This window comes from Macrobrachium nipponense, chromosome 3 (assembly GCF_015104395.2).
Source record: "Macrobrachium nipponense isolate FS-2020 chromosome 3, ASM1510439v2, whole genome shotgun sequence".
In the NCBI taxonomy this organism is placed as follows: domain Eukaryota; kingdom Metazoa; phylum Arthropoda; class Malacostraca; order Decapoda; family Palaemonidae; genus Macrobrachium; species Macrobrachium nipponense.
This window is the reverse complement of record NC_087202.1, coordinates 119,498,603-119,515,635: the sequence shown is the minus strand read 5'-3', so window position 1 is coordinate 119,515,635 and position 17,033 is coordinate 119,498,603.

Genomic DNA, 17,033 nt, shown 5'->3' with positions numbered 1-17,033 from the left:
GTTGCCAACTTGCCGCAGTCGGAGACTCGGAGACGGAGTCGTAACTCGTAACTAGTCAGATAGCGTTAGATGCTTTTCGTATGACGTCATTTCATAAATCCAGCCACACTGGCAGGCTGTATCATGTGCACAGTATAAGAATACAAGACCCTTTTTTTTTGGTGTTTGATTCTTTATAATATATCACCGTGAGGTGAGATTAACTTTTGACGTACGAGTATAAACACAGTCGAAAAATAGAATAGTTATAGTAATGACTTAATTGTATGCCGGAAAACTAAAGAGCAACGCCACAATATTTAGAATGTAACTGAACACACTCCTTAAAATGTAGCTGAATACGCACAAACGTGGTATGTGGACGTTTATGTTGATGGGTGGCTTTGATTACGAGTAATGTTTTTTTACAAAAAAAAAAAAAATGTGAACATCATCACTCTCTTATGCAGCCTTTGCCTACCGAATCTTTAGAAAACATTCTGCTAACTTTCTTCCTTTACCTATTCTGCGACTATCTCTTCTCTCATTTCACAATCATTAACTCCCCTTCCGTTCTTACTACCATTCTCACTACCGTTCAATGTTCCATTTTTCCAGTCTCACTTACTCTCATAACCTTACGTTTTCTTACGTTTACTGTCAAGTTTTTCTTCTTACAAGCACTTTCCAAACCTTTCATTATTTTCCGCAGTTTCTCGTCACTAGTCCCAGTCGTTGCTGTGCCATTTGCTAACAGTAAACCATTCAACACTCGACTGGGAACTCGTTTTCTTACCCCATAAATTTATTTGCCAGGACGGAATGGCCACAGAAAGCATGTTAGGTTGTTAAAGGCACAGAATAAATTAAAGAAGAGCGTGTCATCATTATTTGTCTAGGGCAAGATATGATTTCAGAGTATTTGGAATTGAAAAAGGAAATACGAAACTCTCTTTTTGGGGGGGATTTTTGACAGAGATGAAACATTCTTGCATGTAAAAGATAGTTGTAGTATCCATTGTTCTCAGAGCGCAAATAGATATGGCACGCATCTCTGGCTTTTACTATATAGGTAGGATATGAAGAGGAGGTGGTCAAAGAATAAGCTAATTATAAATATAAAAAAATAGGCAGGGGCTCATATGGATATATAAAAGATTCTTGAGCGGGCTCCTTAGACCAAGAGTGTTCGAGGTTATAAAAACTTAGAGAAAATAATGGTAAGAGTGTATGGGGGTCCAAAATATTTTCTTATGCGAGAAAGCTGAAAGTCAAGACATTTGCATACATAGAGAAAGTATGCTACGAAGAAATCACCCCAGACAAAGAGAAGCGATTGGTACGAGCTAGGTGATGGAAATTACTTAATTAGTAAATAAGATCCTGGCTTTCCCTTCTGTCCCGTCCACACTTTTTCTGTCCCGCCCTCAGAATCTTAAAAATTACTGAAGATAAAAAGGTATGGCTGATCATCCACAACCCCTAAGCAGCCAACATGACCAAAATTTCAAACCCTCTACCTCAATAGTTTTTATTTTATTTAAGGTTAAAGTAAAGTCCCACATGATCCGTGCGTCTGGCCACGGCTATAAGTGCCAACAAACGCAAGACCCACACAGGGCCGTGGCTGAGAGCTTCACACGGCATTATACACAACAGAAAATTAAGAAACTTGTCTGTAAATGATGATGATCTTTAATGGTGATTCTGGTTCTTGAGTAAGAATGAAAAAGCGGTAGGTTTTATTAATTAAATAAAGCATAAAATTTTACGCTTTGTCCCAAACTTGTCTCTGGAGTCCTTCAACTACCCCGCGCAAACATAGCGCACGCCTCTCGCTAGTGCTATACGATATACGTAATATAGTATATATATATATATATATATATATATATATATATATATATATATATATATATATAAATACACACACACACACACACACACACACACACACATATATATAATATAGATATATATATATATATATATATATATATATGTATATATATATATATATATATGTATATATATATAGTATGATATATATATACTATATATATATACGATATATACATACATATATATATAATATATATATATATATATATATATATGTGTGTGTGTGTGGTATAATATGTGTGTGTGTGTGTGTGTGTGTGTGTGTGTTTGTCTACAGTGTGTGAATCCACTCATGTAGGTTTATGCACGCCTATGCATGCGTGTAAGTGTGTAAGTAAAGTATTCACCACAACATACCAATCCCAGAGTTGACCCAAAAAGCCGTCAAACGACTAAAAGTCGTTGGGTGTTCCGAAAAAAGTTTTGACGTCATGTCGTTTTTCCAAGTGAGCTATGCTGTGGCGAGTAAGCGCCACCTATAGCGTGACATCACAAATTGCCGTCAATAAAGATGCTCACAATCCCCACACAATACCCGACAAGTGGTTTTGCCATTGCAACAGAGCGGAGCGAGCGAAAGTGGTGCGCATCGCTGCCGTTCTTTGTATTTATCTTACGTGTGTGACAGGCACCGTTGTCTGTTGGTCGTGGCGTTTTATTTATTCATTTTTAATTTTTTCGGCATATTGTGAGATGACCTGGTACTGAAATTACCTACGGATCTTATTTATAATTCCTGTATTTAAATACCTGTTTTCTTTTCTTGTATAGATGAAATTAAATGGGTAACAGAGACACTCCCCGACTTTTCTTTTTTGTAGCTCGGCAAAATCTTCCTCATTTATCGCGAATCACTCCAACTACCTCTAATCTCTCCTCTTCTTCGCCCCTTCTGTTAATTAATTTTAGCTATTCCTCTCTTGATCAATGTTACAAATCTGAGGATAGCATCAATTTTTCTCATGTTTTACTTCACTGTGGTTCTTGCAATTCTGTTATTACTCTTTTCTTTCTATAGGAAATTATTTTGATAAATAAGTACTCTGAACTCACGCCTGTTTTTCGACAGCCTAGTGGACGCTAAAAATGAGTAGAGATATTTAAATAAAATATTTATGGAATCATAAATAAAGTAAATATTGATATAATGACTGGAGCTTGAAATGGCAATTCATCAAAATTCTTGCAAGACTGCTGACTAACGGACGATGTGGAGCTTAATTGCTCTTGCAAATCTTGAAAAATGCTTACCTCATAGTAATAATGTTTCAGCACATCTTAAAACTCTCTCTCTCTCTCTCTCTCTCTCTCTAATAATTTCACAGAGGTGCTCTTCTCTCACAAGGGTGAAATCATATGCTTCATATATAATATACTCACATGCATATACACGCACCCACACCAAATATATACATACACATATATGTGTGTGGTGTGTGTGTGTGTGTGTGTGTATAACATATATCTGGGAAGAGAAAACTCCTACAAGATGGGTCCCCCGGGTGACGGATGGGGGAACCCTTATGAAATACTCTCGTAGGGCTTCTCCAAATATATGAAATAAAAGCCGTGGACCAAGCGACTGAGTCACTGACAGTATATTCAGTGACAGGTTAGGACAGGCTTAGCAAGCCGCTAACTGAAGCTTTATCGCTTGAGAAACTCAAGGATCAGTTGTCAGACAGACGTCAAAATACACTCTAAAAAATTAAGGGTATAATTCGGGTAGAAAAAGGGCATTTCTAGTGGTTAAAATAGCATACCCCATCGTGGTATATAAGAACTATAGTATACCCTTTACAATATACCCTATCATGGGTATAACATATACTGGTGATGCCCTCATTGCAGGGTATTCTATACGATATAGTATATACCCAGGTTTATAAATTATATAATTACTATATTAATGCTATACACCCTTAGGTGTACTTATCTTTACAGTGTATAAAATCATAAGGTCAATGATTTTAAAAGTTTGGTTTATCAATTTATTATTTTCATCGCACTTGAAGTATTAGTGATGAAGGCGGGTGGATGGATGAGGGGGAGGAATGTGATCTGCGGCTGCGCGTATACGAGAGAGAACTTGCAGAAGTATTGTTTGTACAATAGGAGGCACGTTACGTGTTTTGAAATAATCAACAATTAAGTTTCACCGAAAAAATGCTGTCCCAGAATTCTCTAAAACTTCCATATATTGCTCAATAACCACACCTCACCTCCACCACACAGATGTAACACCGCTAGACTGAAATGTTGAGCGAGTCACTGAGTGATTGAGTCTTGAGAGCAGTGACAATAGCAACAAATGCATAAGAGACGACATACTATACTAATGCGTATGTCTATGTAATATATAATATATTGTATATAAAATAATATATATATATATATATAATATCTATAGTATATATATATATATATATTTATATATATACATCGAGCTACAAATGTCCTTTAATATCTAATTCACTCTAAACGGAATTAATATATTTTCATATATGCTTAACCGAAGGGGAATTTTATTAGGTTCCAAATCAGCGAATGTATGTATATGAATCACGGTAATGTGATATGACTTATATAATGGCTACGTGCCGTCATAAGCACTACAACACTACCGAGGTCGAGGTGGGTTAATGCTGGCTCCAAATCAGCGAATACCTGAGCGCGAAAGGTATTTGAGGGTGAGAGACGCCATTAACTTATAGCCTCTTGCGGTGGTGGAGTGGGTAAATAGCTTCACTGACGTTCCTGGATTTGTATGGTGTCCTGGGTTCGCGCCTGGGCGCCGATAATTCTATTATCGCCTAATAAAATTCCCTTCGGTTAAGCATATATGAAAATATATTAATTCCGAGGTAGAGTGAATTAGATATTAAAGGACATTTGTAGCTCGATGTATGTATATGAATCACGGTAATGTGATATGACTTATATATATGTATATATATATATGGATATATATAACTGCAATTGTGTAATCAAGTGAGTCTTGGCAACGATATAATTGCCAAGAACTACATTTGTAGCATACCAACTTGCTGCAAAATGATCAATAACTCAAAACTATTGTATTATTAGTAACTTTTTTATTGCGTTACACTATCAGTGTAACAATATGGTTATTTGATAAAGAGTAAAAGTTCATTTCATGACATAATCAGATATGCTTCCGAAGCCCATTTTGAGACCAAATGTAAAAAGGGTATAATATTCAACAAAAATACCCTGCCTATCCATTGAGAGGGGTATTTCTTAGCTCAAACGTTATACCCTTTCTCAACCTTGAGCTTTTTACAGTGTAGGAGAGCTGTTAATCAGCTCAGTGATCTAGTTAAACTAAGATGTACTTCAGAAAAAACTAACATTCCTTCTGTAGGAGGTCAGAAAACAGAGAAAAGAAAAGCTATAAGAACAGAAGCCCTAAAAGATCCAGATATTAAGATGAGATTTCAAACCAAGTTTACTAAGAAACTGCAGCAGTTGGAGCAACGAGAAGGGGAAGCACTAAAAGAAAGCGCCTTGGAAGTTGGGGAGGAAGAAATGGGCTGTGGGTGTGAGAGAGGCACTAGGAGAAGGAGAACAGTTTTGTGGAACGAAGATGTAAAGGAAGCAGTGGAAATTGAAAATAAGAAACACAGGAAATGAATTAAATGAAGAAATGACCAGTCTAGAGAAGAATATGTCCTTTAGAAATCAAACAGAAGAAATTAAGAAATCACAGGTCAATGCGTGGATTGAACTACGAAGTTAATTGATGGATGATTTGAAGCATAATAAGAAAAAGATATTTGTAGTTGCAGAATAGTACAGAAATGATAAAACAAAACAATAAAATATAGAAGATGAATATGGAAACATCATTGGTATTGTCCAGGACTTTAACAAAAAATGGACCAACTGTTTCAACAACTTACTGAACATAACATCGGAAGAGAGAAATGAAGAAGAATATATATTTCAATTTGATAGAGAAAACAGGGAACATGCGAGTCTGGTACCTTGAGAGAGATGAAAAATGAAAAAAGCCCTGTGCCTGACAATATACCAGCTGAATTGTTGAGAGGGAGAAGACCTGGCAAAGGAGATACTACATGACTTAATTCTATCATTCTGGCTAGAGAGTAAAATTACAGAAGATTGGAGAAGACATATTTCTGCCACTTTATAAAGGTAAAGGTAATTCAGACAAGTGCGAAAACTATAGAGGTACAACACTCTTGTGTCATGCAGCAAAACTTTCTGAGAGAATTTCAGAAAAGGGAGCACGTCGTATCCTTGAACCAAAGTTAAGCGAAGAGCACCATGGATACAGAAGCACACCAGATCTCATGTTCATCATGAGGCTTGTCATCGAAAAAACATGGGAATGCAGTAGGTCACTGTATATAGCTTTTATTGACCTAGAAAAAGCATTTGACTCGGTACCTAGAGGAATTAGGAAGAGTATTGGTATGCATAAACGATTGTTTAACGGAAGAGGGACTACGAATGAATGTAGAAAAAACAGAAATAGTAACAGTCAGCAAACAACCTCAAACACCAACAAACATCATGATAAAGAATACAGTGATAAAGGACACCGACTCATTCAAATATCTAGGATGTGTTTTCACAGATAAGGGCGGTAAGATTAGAGAGGAAATCACTGAAAGAATAAAGAAATATAACAGATGCTCTGGAGCTCCTTATACAATGATCAGAGATGCGTCTGTACCGAGAGAAGTAAAGAAAGCTCTTTTAGCGGGATTGTTAACATCAGTCATAACATACGGATCGCAGAGCTAGACAGTGACAAGTAAAGACAGAGGTAGGGTCCAAACCTCAAATATGAAAAGCCTAAGAAAAATAATAAACAAAACAAGAAGAGATAGAGTGAGAAATGAGAATGTTAAAGAATAATAGGAGTGGCAACTGGGATGAACAAGACTGACAGGGGACAGGCGAGATGGCTAGGTCATCTAATGAGAATAGAATGGGTAAAAATATAGAATTGCAAAGAGAAGCTGGAACTGGATGCCTGAAGGAAAGAGATAGAGAGGCAGACTACGTAAGCGCCGGAAGGAAGGAGTGGAGGAGGTCCTGACAAAGCATAACATGCCAACAACTGAAGACCCTAGAAGAGATGGAATATTTGAAGACAGGAGAGATTGGAGAAGACCAGCGTGACCCCACTGTGTGTGTGTGTGTGTGTGTGTGCAAGTAAATTCTTCTGTTAAAATAGGACATCTCAGTTTACAGGACTATATTTCGGTGGACTGACTTCACCCTTATCAAAAAGTGGATGACAGAAGTTTCATTAGTGAAATATATAGCAAGGGATATGCCCTTAGTTGATGCCTAGGGACGTCGCTGAGCCATCTTGAGTTCTGCTAATTGTCTTGAGCCGATCATCAATATATATATATATACTATATATATATATATTATATATATATATATATATATATATATATATATATATATGTATGTATATATAGTGTGTGTGTGTGTGCATGTATGAGTATCATTGTACGTACAATACTTCTAACTTCACATTTCTCCTGTTTTTTTTGGTGTTTGTTAAAATTTTTTAGAATTATATGCAAATATATATACATATACATATATATATATATATATATATATATATATATATATATATAATATATATATATATATATATATACAGTGTGTGTGTATGTGTGCATAGGCCCTTTGGGATTCTTCTAACCCGGTATGTATCACCTTTGATAGGTGTTTAGTACGGGCCCCTTGGGATTTTTTAAAACTGTATGTATCCACCTTTGCTACATGTTTAGTGCATGCCCAGTGGTTTTTTTTCACCCAGTATGTATCCACCTTTGCTGCGTGTTTAGTACAGGCCTATTAGGATTTTATAATCCGGTATGTATCCATCTTTACTACATGCACATTGGGATTTGTTTTAACCCGGTATGTATCCACCTCTGCTACGTATTTAGTACATGCCAGGTGGTTTTTTAACCCAGTATGTATTCACCTTTGCTACATGTTTAGTACAGGCATTTTGGGACTTGTTTTAACACTGTATGTATCCACCTTTGCTACATGTTTAGTACAGGCCCATTAGGATTTTTTTAAACCCAGTATGTATCCACCTTTGCCTCATGCTTGGTACAGGCCCGTTGGGATTTTATTTAACCTTGCATGTATCCACCTATGATGAGTGTTTAATATAGGCCCATTGGGATTGGTTTTAACCCAGTATGTATCCATCTTTGATACCTGTTTAGTAAAGGCCCGTTGGGATTTGTTTCAACCCAGTATGTATCCACATTTGCTACGTGTTTAGTACAGGCCCCTTGGGATTTTTTTAACCGTGTATGTATCCACCTTTGCTACATATTTAGTACGGGCCCATTGGGATTTTTTGAACCTGGTATGTATCCACCTTTGCTACGTGTTTAGTACAGGCCCTTTGGGATTTTTTTTTTAACCCGGTATGTTCCCACCTCTGCTACGTGTTTAGTACATTCCCATTGGTATTTTTTAACCCAGTATCTATTCACCTTTGCTATGTGTTTAGTACAGGCCTATTGGAATTTTTCTTAACCTGGTATGTATTCACTTTTGTACGTGTTTAGTACAGGCCTGTTGTGATTTTTTTTAACACGGTATGTCTTCACCTTTGCCTCGTGTTTGGTACAAGTCCGTTGGGATTTGTTTTAACCCTGTATGTATCCACCTATGATGCATGTTTAATACAGACCCATTGGGATTTGTTTTAACCTGGTATGTATCTACCTGTGCTATGGGTTTAGTACATGCCTTTGGGATTTGTTTTAACCCGGTAGGTATCCACCTTTGCTACGCGTTTAGTACATGCCTTTGGGATTTTATTTAACCTGGCATGTATCCACCTTTGCTACCTGTTTAGTACAAGCCCGTTTGGAATTTTTTTTCTAACCCGGTATGTATCCACCTTTGCCTCGCGTTTGGTACAAGCCTGCTGGGATTATCGTGATAACATAAACAAGACTGTAAATATCTTAAATATAAAGACTCCCAAGAAATATTGTGAATATTTTCACTGACTTTATTACTGTCCACCATAAATTAATGTGGCTTTTTTTTCCTGTGACATTTTTCCTAGCCAAAATTGTGATTTTTTCCTACTACTTTTTTCCCGCGACTTTATTACCGGCCATTTTTTAATATACAAAGTGTAAAAAGACGATGGGAATTTGCTGGTATGATAGAGTTTGACCACCTGTGTGCTTGGGGTCATTGACCTGTTGGCATATCAGCACTGGGTACACGCAGCCAAGGTATATAGAATAAAAACTAAAGCTTAATTAAACGTTTTCTTTTCCGCAACTTTTCATTGTTATTCCTTCTGTATGTGTATATTGAAGTCAATTGTGTGCCTTTGCTGACCTGATGATTGAACCGTATGAGCTTTGTGGTTGCTCGACTGCTGTGGGTATGTGTGTTCGTGTATAATAGATGTGTGTACACACACACACACACACACACACACACATATATATATATTATATATACATATATATATATATTATATATATATATATATATATATATATGTGTGTGTTGTGTGTGTGTGTGTGTGTGTTGTGTGTGTGTATGTATGTATAATCAGCTTTTCCTATCTGAAAATGCTATAAATATATCATTATCATTACATATCATATACAAAATAGTCGTCATATACATATATTTAGATATCATTACCCTTAGGCATAATCTATTCTTCATTTCATCTTTATTTTTCGCGTTTCCATAATATCTGATTCGATCTCATTTTTAAAAGCAGTCTTATTTCTTCGGAGGGAAGATTAATGAACAAGGTTAATGAACATCTTTGCTTAGTTTCTGGAGGTGAGTATCCATTCATATCTTTATATAGATATATATATATATATATATATACATTTATATATATATATATATATATATATATATATATATATATATATACTATATATATATAACTTCCATTCACTGCTCGGGCTGCGTTGAATTGTGATCCCGTCAAGATTCCAAACAACGTCACTCTCGATCTTTTATGATTTTATCGTTTGGTCTTCTTTATTCTATCGCTGTATTGTTTTATTTATTTCACTCTGGTTTTTTTTCCTTTTTTGTCTGCCTGTACTTTCCTTCTGTCTTCTTTGTAACGCCTTTGCTTCCATCCTTTTTTCTCCCTCGCTTTTTATTTCTGTCTTGAGACCGCTGAGGATTAACAAAGCAGTTGGCGAGGGCAACGCTGTTGGCCGCTTGCAGTGGTTTGTTCATTCTAAAATAAAACTCTGCTGTAGTTCCTTACTAGTTTTCTTTACATTATTCATTTGTTCGTTATTTTTGGCGTACAAATTGAAAACTTTAAAGCAATATTAATGCTGGTCATCATAAAAATTTAACTGCCGAATATCAGTTGAATATCTGTCTTATTGAGAATGCTCTACAACACTATACAAACATTCATACTATTATGCATGTATTATATATGTATGTATATATGTATGTATGCTGAAAGCTTTAGTGTAAAGAATGATGTGGTTGTTTATGTATTTCTGCACTGCCAATCCATTACGATCGCTTTCAAGAGAAATAAAGCGTTGTATACAGGCGGACGCCTAAACAGCTTTCTCTTCGTGCACTCATAGTTTACTTTGGCTGATGGATTAGCTGTGCGAGTTATGCAGGGCATTCTTGAGCTTCTTTGACAAACTTTGATCTCTTAGTGGTTTTATTTATTTATTTATTTATTCATTTTTTACAACCCTACTACTTACTCTTACGTCTTAAGTTCGTAAGTTTCGTGTGCGCGCTGGTTTAGCTTCCCTAACTTGTATTCGCTGATTTTATAAAAGTTTTGCTCAGTAGTTGAACAATTCTGCCAGGCGATAACGTCGCAGGAACTCTGGAGAACGATTTGATGTCTAAGTAAATCTCATTGAGTTTTTGACTGGCACTTTGGCAAGTTTGGCCTATGCCTACGTCACCTGAGGTTATCAAGGCATGTAGTTCACCTTCGATTAGAATAACAAAGCTTAACGTCATCTGTGCTTTGATCTTCAAGCCCGTCGGCATGATCAAGGCATCTGCAGTTCCATTAGTTTAAAAAAAAATACCCAGCAGGGGGGTTAGTGCCGTCAGTGCACCTCACGTATTGCGCTGTATACATTACCAAAAGGTGTTTTTGCAGCGTCCTATCGGCCCTTGGCTGCACCCACATTTCAGCTTTTAACTTGCACCTCTGGTTCTTTTCCTGCTTCCTTTCTTCCATTATTCCGTCCATCCTCTCAAACTATTCCTTTTAATGCAACTGTGGGATTGTCTTTCTTTTTCGCCTTTATATCCTTTTACATAATCTCATTTTCTAGACTCCTCATCTTGCTATCCAACCACTCCAACTCTCTTTTCATTGGCCTAAGCTAAGAGTTGAATGGCCGAAAGTAGTATCCGGTGCTTGGCTTTATAGCCAAAATTTAACGATCCAGTCCTTCATTATAATTATCTATAACATCAAGAATTATTCCAATGTTTCATATTATTCTGAAGTTTAAGTGGAAGTTATTCCCATGGACCAAACGAGGGTTAATTTGCATATTACAACTCTGCCATTGCCGCAAATGATCCCAACGTGTTTGAGACGCCACAAGAACTGTACTGGTGTGTGTGTGTATGTGTGTGTAGGTCATACTTTGGCTTGTTGCCTACAAGGAAAAAATATCTAGTATACCGTACACATTCTTAACCACTGTATGATAAATGTAACGTAGACAGCCGCAAGATAAATATAATACTTTGATCCTCGAGGGGCTAGTACTAAACACGAAGTCCCAAGGAGCTTCCGCCATGTTTAGTACTGGCACCTCGGAGGTGTACAATGAAACATAAACAAGAGGCAGTCAATTTTTCGAACATCTACTTAGTAAAACACACACACACACATATATATATATATATATATACATATATATATGTGTGTGTGTGTGTGTTTTACTAAGTAGATGTTCGAAAAATTACTGCCTCTTGTTTATGTTTTATTGTACACCTCCGAGGTGCCAGTATTAAACATGGCGGAAGCTCCTTGGGACTTCGTGTTTAGCACTATATCCTAAATATATATAACTAAGATTACATTATATATAATATATATATATAAATATATATATATATATATACATATATATTATATATACACAAATAATTATATAAATACTTATAATATCATAATAATATAATACATGATTAATACACATACATACATATGTGTGTGTGTGTGTGTGTAAGAGAGAGAGAGAGAGAGAGAAGAGAGAGAAGAGAGAGAGAGAGAGAGAAAATATAATTATAATTTTAAAACAATTTTTGTTAATTGTATTTTAGCGATAACAGCGTAGATCGCATACCCAACGTGCTTATACCAAAGTAGAATCATGACTCGTAGATAACAGGTCAAAGTAGCACCGTGTGGTGTGGTGTGCGTAATTACTATCTAAATTAAACAGCCGAGGCTCCTTAGAAAGTGTCTCAGACATGTGAATATTATACGCCACTCACGATAATCGTGACCACCAAATATGGACTGCGTGAAGGGCCCTCAGTAACTGCCTTCCATTAGGACTAGATAATCTAACATTCTGAGAACACTCGCTTGGCGACACAGTTCCTTCGTCTTTCTTGCAAATGACTTTGTGTCTTTTGAGAAGTTTCTTGAGATGACCTTTGGAACTTTTTTTTGGTTTTACATGAAATTCATGACGCGTTACAAGAGATCCTATATCTGTGTCCGCTGTTGCAATCAGTGTGAAATAGAAAATTATTTCGACAATGTGTATTTTCAGTGACCCAGGGTGCGGAAGTTCCTACTCTCCTATCAGGAATCAGTGTAGCAAACACGTGGGTCTATTGCGACAAAAGGAATGGGTTCGCAAACACGATTCGTTGGATTTAATATTAATTTGTAGTATTGTTTGTTTTACTTGAATCAAAAGCTTATGTGAGTATATACCCCGTCCCCCCCCCCACACACACATATATATATATATATATATATATATTATATATATATAATACATATAATATATAGGATATATATTCCCCCCAACCCCCTTATATATATATATATATATAGATATACATAATTATATATATATATTATATATATTATATATATATATATGATATGAATTATAGAAAGTAACAAATGGAAGGAAAAAGTGGTAGAAGTAAAAAGAGTAAATGATAGGCTTTTAAAGATTCCAGTAATAATAGGGGACAAGGTAGTAAATATAATATCAGCATACTCTCCTCAGATGGGGTGCCAAGAGCAAGAGTGAGGCTGCCATTGGAACAGTGAAAGAGGAGGAGAAACTAATAATAGGAGCTATGAATGGCAGGGTGGGAAAGAGAAGAGATGGGTATGAGGAAGTACACAGAGGCCATGGGGATTATTTATTGGAGATGGCTCAGAAGTTTGAATTGGCCTGTATGAAAACATGGTTTCAAAAGTTAGATAAGTACTTGATAAGCTATGAAAGTGGAGGAGTGCAGAGCCAAATAGATTACATCCTGGTTAGAAGAGCTGACAAAAGCAATGTGACAAACTGCAAAATTATCTTGGGAGAAGCGTGTGTTAAACAGCATAGGTTGGTGGTGATGGATTTTAAAATGAGAGGTAGGAAACTGGTGGGAAGAACCAGCAGATATGGAGTGTCGAGGCGAGAGAAGCGGTGGTGGAATGGAAAGGTGCAAGATACAATTAAAAGAAAATCAAAAGCATTTGTGGACTGGAAAGTAAGGCATGCACAGGGTGCAGAGGTAAGGTACATAAGAGAGGAAAGAAAGGCGAGGAGGGTAGGTATCGCTCTCTGAAGGGCAGCAGAGCAGTTGAATGAAAGACTAGGAACAAGAGAAGGAGAAAATGATATCCATTGGATTTCAAACTTGAGGAAAAGGCAGAGACAGGATGTGGGTAAATTGGGTGTCATCAAGGATATTGATGGTAATATATTGTATAGGGATGAAGACATTAAATACTGAAAATGAAAGAGAGGAAATGGGAGAAGCACAGAGGGTGGTGGGACCAGTGATGGAGATACAATATACAGAAGTGAAGAGAGCATCAAATCAAATGAATACTGGTAAATCACCAGGTCCATCGGAGTTCCAAATTGAAATTATCAAATTACTAGGTACAGAGGGGGAGAAATGTATGCTGGATTTATTAAAAGCTATATGTGAAGAGGAAGAAATGCCAAGGGACTGGGAGGAGAGTCTAATGGGATATATATATACAAGTAGAAGGGAGATGTCATGGATTGTGGTAACTACAAGGGAATTAAACTAACAGAACATGGATTGAAAGTTTTAGAGAGAATACTGAATGAGAGATTAAGAGAGATTGTAAAGATCAGGAAACAGTAGTATGGATTCATGAGATGAAGAGGGATGGTGGATGCCATCTTTGTAGTACGACAGTTATAGGAAATGAGGCTAGAAGGAAACCAGGAGCTCTATTGTGCATTTGTAGACCTAGAGAAAGCATACGATAGAATCCAAAGAGAAGTGATGTTTTGGTGCTTAAGGATAAGGAAAGTCCCAGAAAAGTTGGTTAGGCTGGTCGAGATGATATATAAAAGAACAAGCACAAAAGTGTTAACAGCAGTTGGGGAAACAAAACTTTGAAGTTAGTGTTGGATTACACCAGGGGTCAGCACTAAGCCCAGTTTTGTTTGTGGTGGCCATGGATGTGTTGGGTGAAGAGATCAAGAATGAAGAGCTGTGGGAGTTGTTATACCCCGATGATCTGGTGATTACGGCTGAAAATGAAGAGGACCTACAGAGAAGGGTTGGAGAGTGGCAGGAGTCTTTAGAGAGGGATGGCTTAAAGGTGATGTGAATAAAACAGAGGTTTTGCTGAGCAGTAGGGAAGATAGAGGATCTACTTTAAGCCAAGAGGGAGGATGTGAGGCTGAAGTTGACAGTAGGATAAAAAGCTGCATGGGGGAAGTGGAGAGAGGTAGCTGAAGTGGAATTTGATAGTGTTAAGAAAATTCCAATCAAGCTAAAAGTCAAGAAATATAACACAGTGATAAGACCAGTGTTAATGTATGGAGCAGAAACATGGACTCTAAGAAGAAAAGAGGAAGGAAAGCTTGAGAGAACAGAGATGAGAATGCTGAGGTGGATTATGGGAATATTGCTGCTTGAGAGATTGGAAAATTATGAAATAAGAAGAAGGGCAGGCTTAGTAAAGATTACAAAGGTGATAAGAGAGTCACAATTGAGATGGTATGGGCATGTGTTGAGGATGGATGACAAGGAGAGAGTGAAGAGTGCTTGGAAGGAACTTGTTAGAGGAAGATGATCAAGTGGGAGACAGAGACTTAGATGGAGAGATAAAGTGAAGGAAGATATAGAGAGAAGAGGTCTAGTGGAGGATGATGACTTTGATAGAAGGCAATGGAGAAGGCGCATCAGGCAACTGACCCCTTAATGTATGGATAACGGTGAGAAGGAAGATGTATTTGAATTCAAATCACGAAAAATTATAAACGCGATGACTCTACGAACAAGGTTACAGCCGTGAAGGAAAATTGAAGCACTGGAAATGCTAAGTACTTTCGTAATACGACGAAAGTAGTTAGCATCTCCAGTGTTTCAATTTTCCTTCATGGCTGTAACCTTGTTTGTATACACACACACACACACACACACACACACACACACATATATATATATATATATATATATATATATATATAAATATATATATATACAGGTATAAGCCACAAAGGAAGGTGAAACACTGGGGTAGCTGCAAGATCTTTCGACGCAACGTCTTTAACTTAGCAGACTGACTGTCAGTCTGCTAAGTTAAGGACATTGAGTTGAAGATCTTGCAGCTACACCATTATTCACACACACACTATATATACATATATATATATATATATATATATATATATATATATATATATATATATATATATTATATATATATATATATATATATATATATATATATATATACATTAAGCTACAAATGTCCTTTAATATCCAATTCGCTCCATCTTGGAATTAATATATTTTCATATGTTAACTGAAGGGGAATTTTTAGTTGATAATATTTTCGTTCTCTCGTGGGTTCGAACCAGTGCCCAGCAGACAGAGGAAAAATCAGGATTTCAATGATGTTATCGACTCAGCCAACTAAAAAATTCATCTTCGTTGACATTTATAGCTTAACGCATGTAGATGAATCACAGGGATGAAAAAAAATTCATATATATATATATATATATATATATATATATATATATATATATATATATGCTTATGTTGTGTGTGCTGGGAGCATATATGCACATAAACATTCGATTCAGGTAAAACAAACAAAATTGCAAACTAATATTAAATCCAAAGAACTGCGTTAGCAAACTCCCTTCACAAGGTCACAATATATATATATATATATATATATATATATATATATATATATATATATATATATATATATATATATATGTATGTATATATTTATGTGCGTGTGTATTCCGCCAGTATGTCTGTTACTTGGTATGGTGCAAACTAAGAGAGACAGACAGACAGACAGAGAATAGTCAAGTGCCGACCTCAAGTGATGTAGGAGATGTGAATAAATTAACTGTTTTAGTGTCAGTCTGTGTTTTTTATTTTCATTTGGGTCAAAGCGAATCCTTCTTTATTCGTAGATTTTATTACCTTACTAACTAGCAATTATACATATTTCGCCAATTTTCTCTTTATCAGTAATCATGGTAAATAACTGAAAACTGCAACGAGTCAATCCACGGTGTGAGCCCCAACGCCGTCAGACGGTCAGCGTCCTTCGGAGCAAGTCTTCTTGTATCTTCATTAAGATGCGTGGCATAGGAAGGTATTGGAATTTAGGCGACCCATCGTTGCAAGCAAGATGAAAGCTAAATGAATTATCTGTGAGTTACCAGAGATGAAAAGAATGAGTAGATAACAAGGAAATTTCATCTTAATTGAACGCAAAATAGAAGTGAAGTACCAGCGTCAGTGACATCGCTCTAGGAAAAGTGTCTCGGGACAGTCACCACATTTGTAAAGCCGAGCTTTTCAGGGTTGGGTTTAGTGTCAAAGGTTGTGCG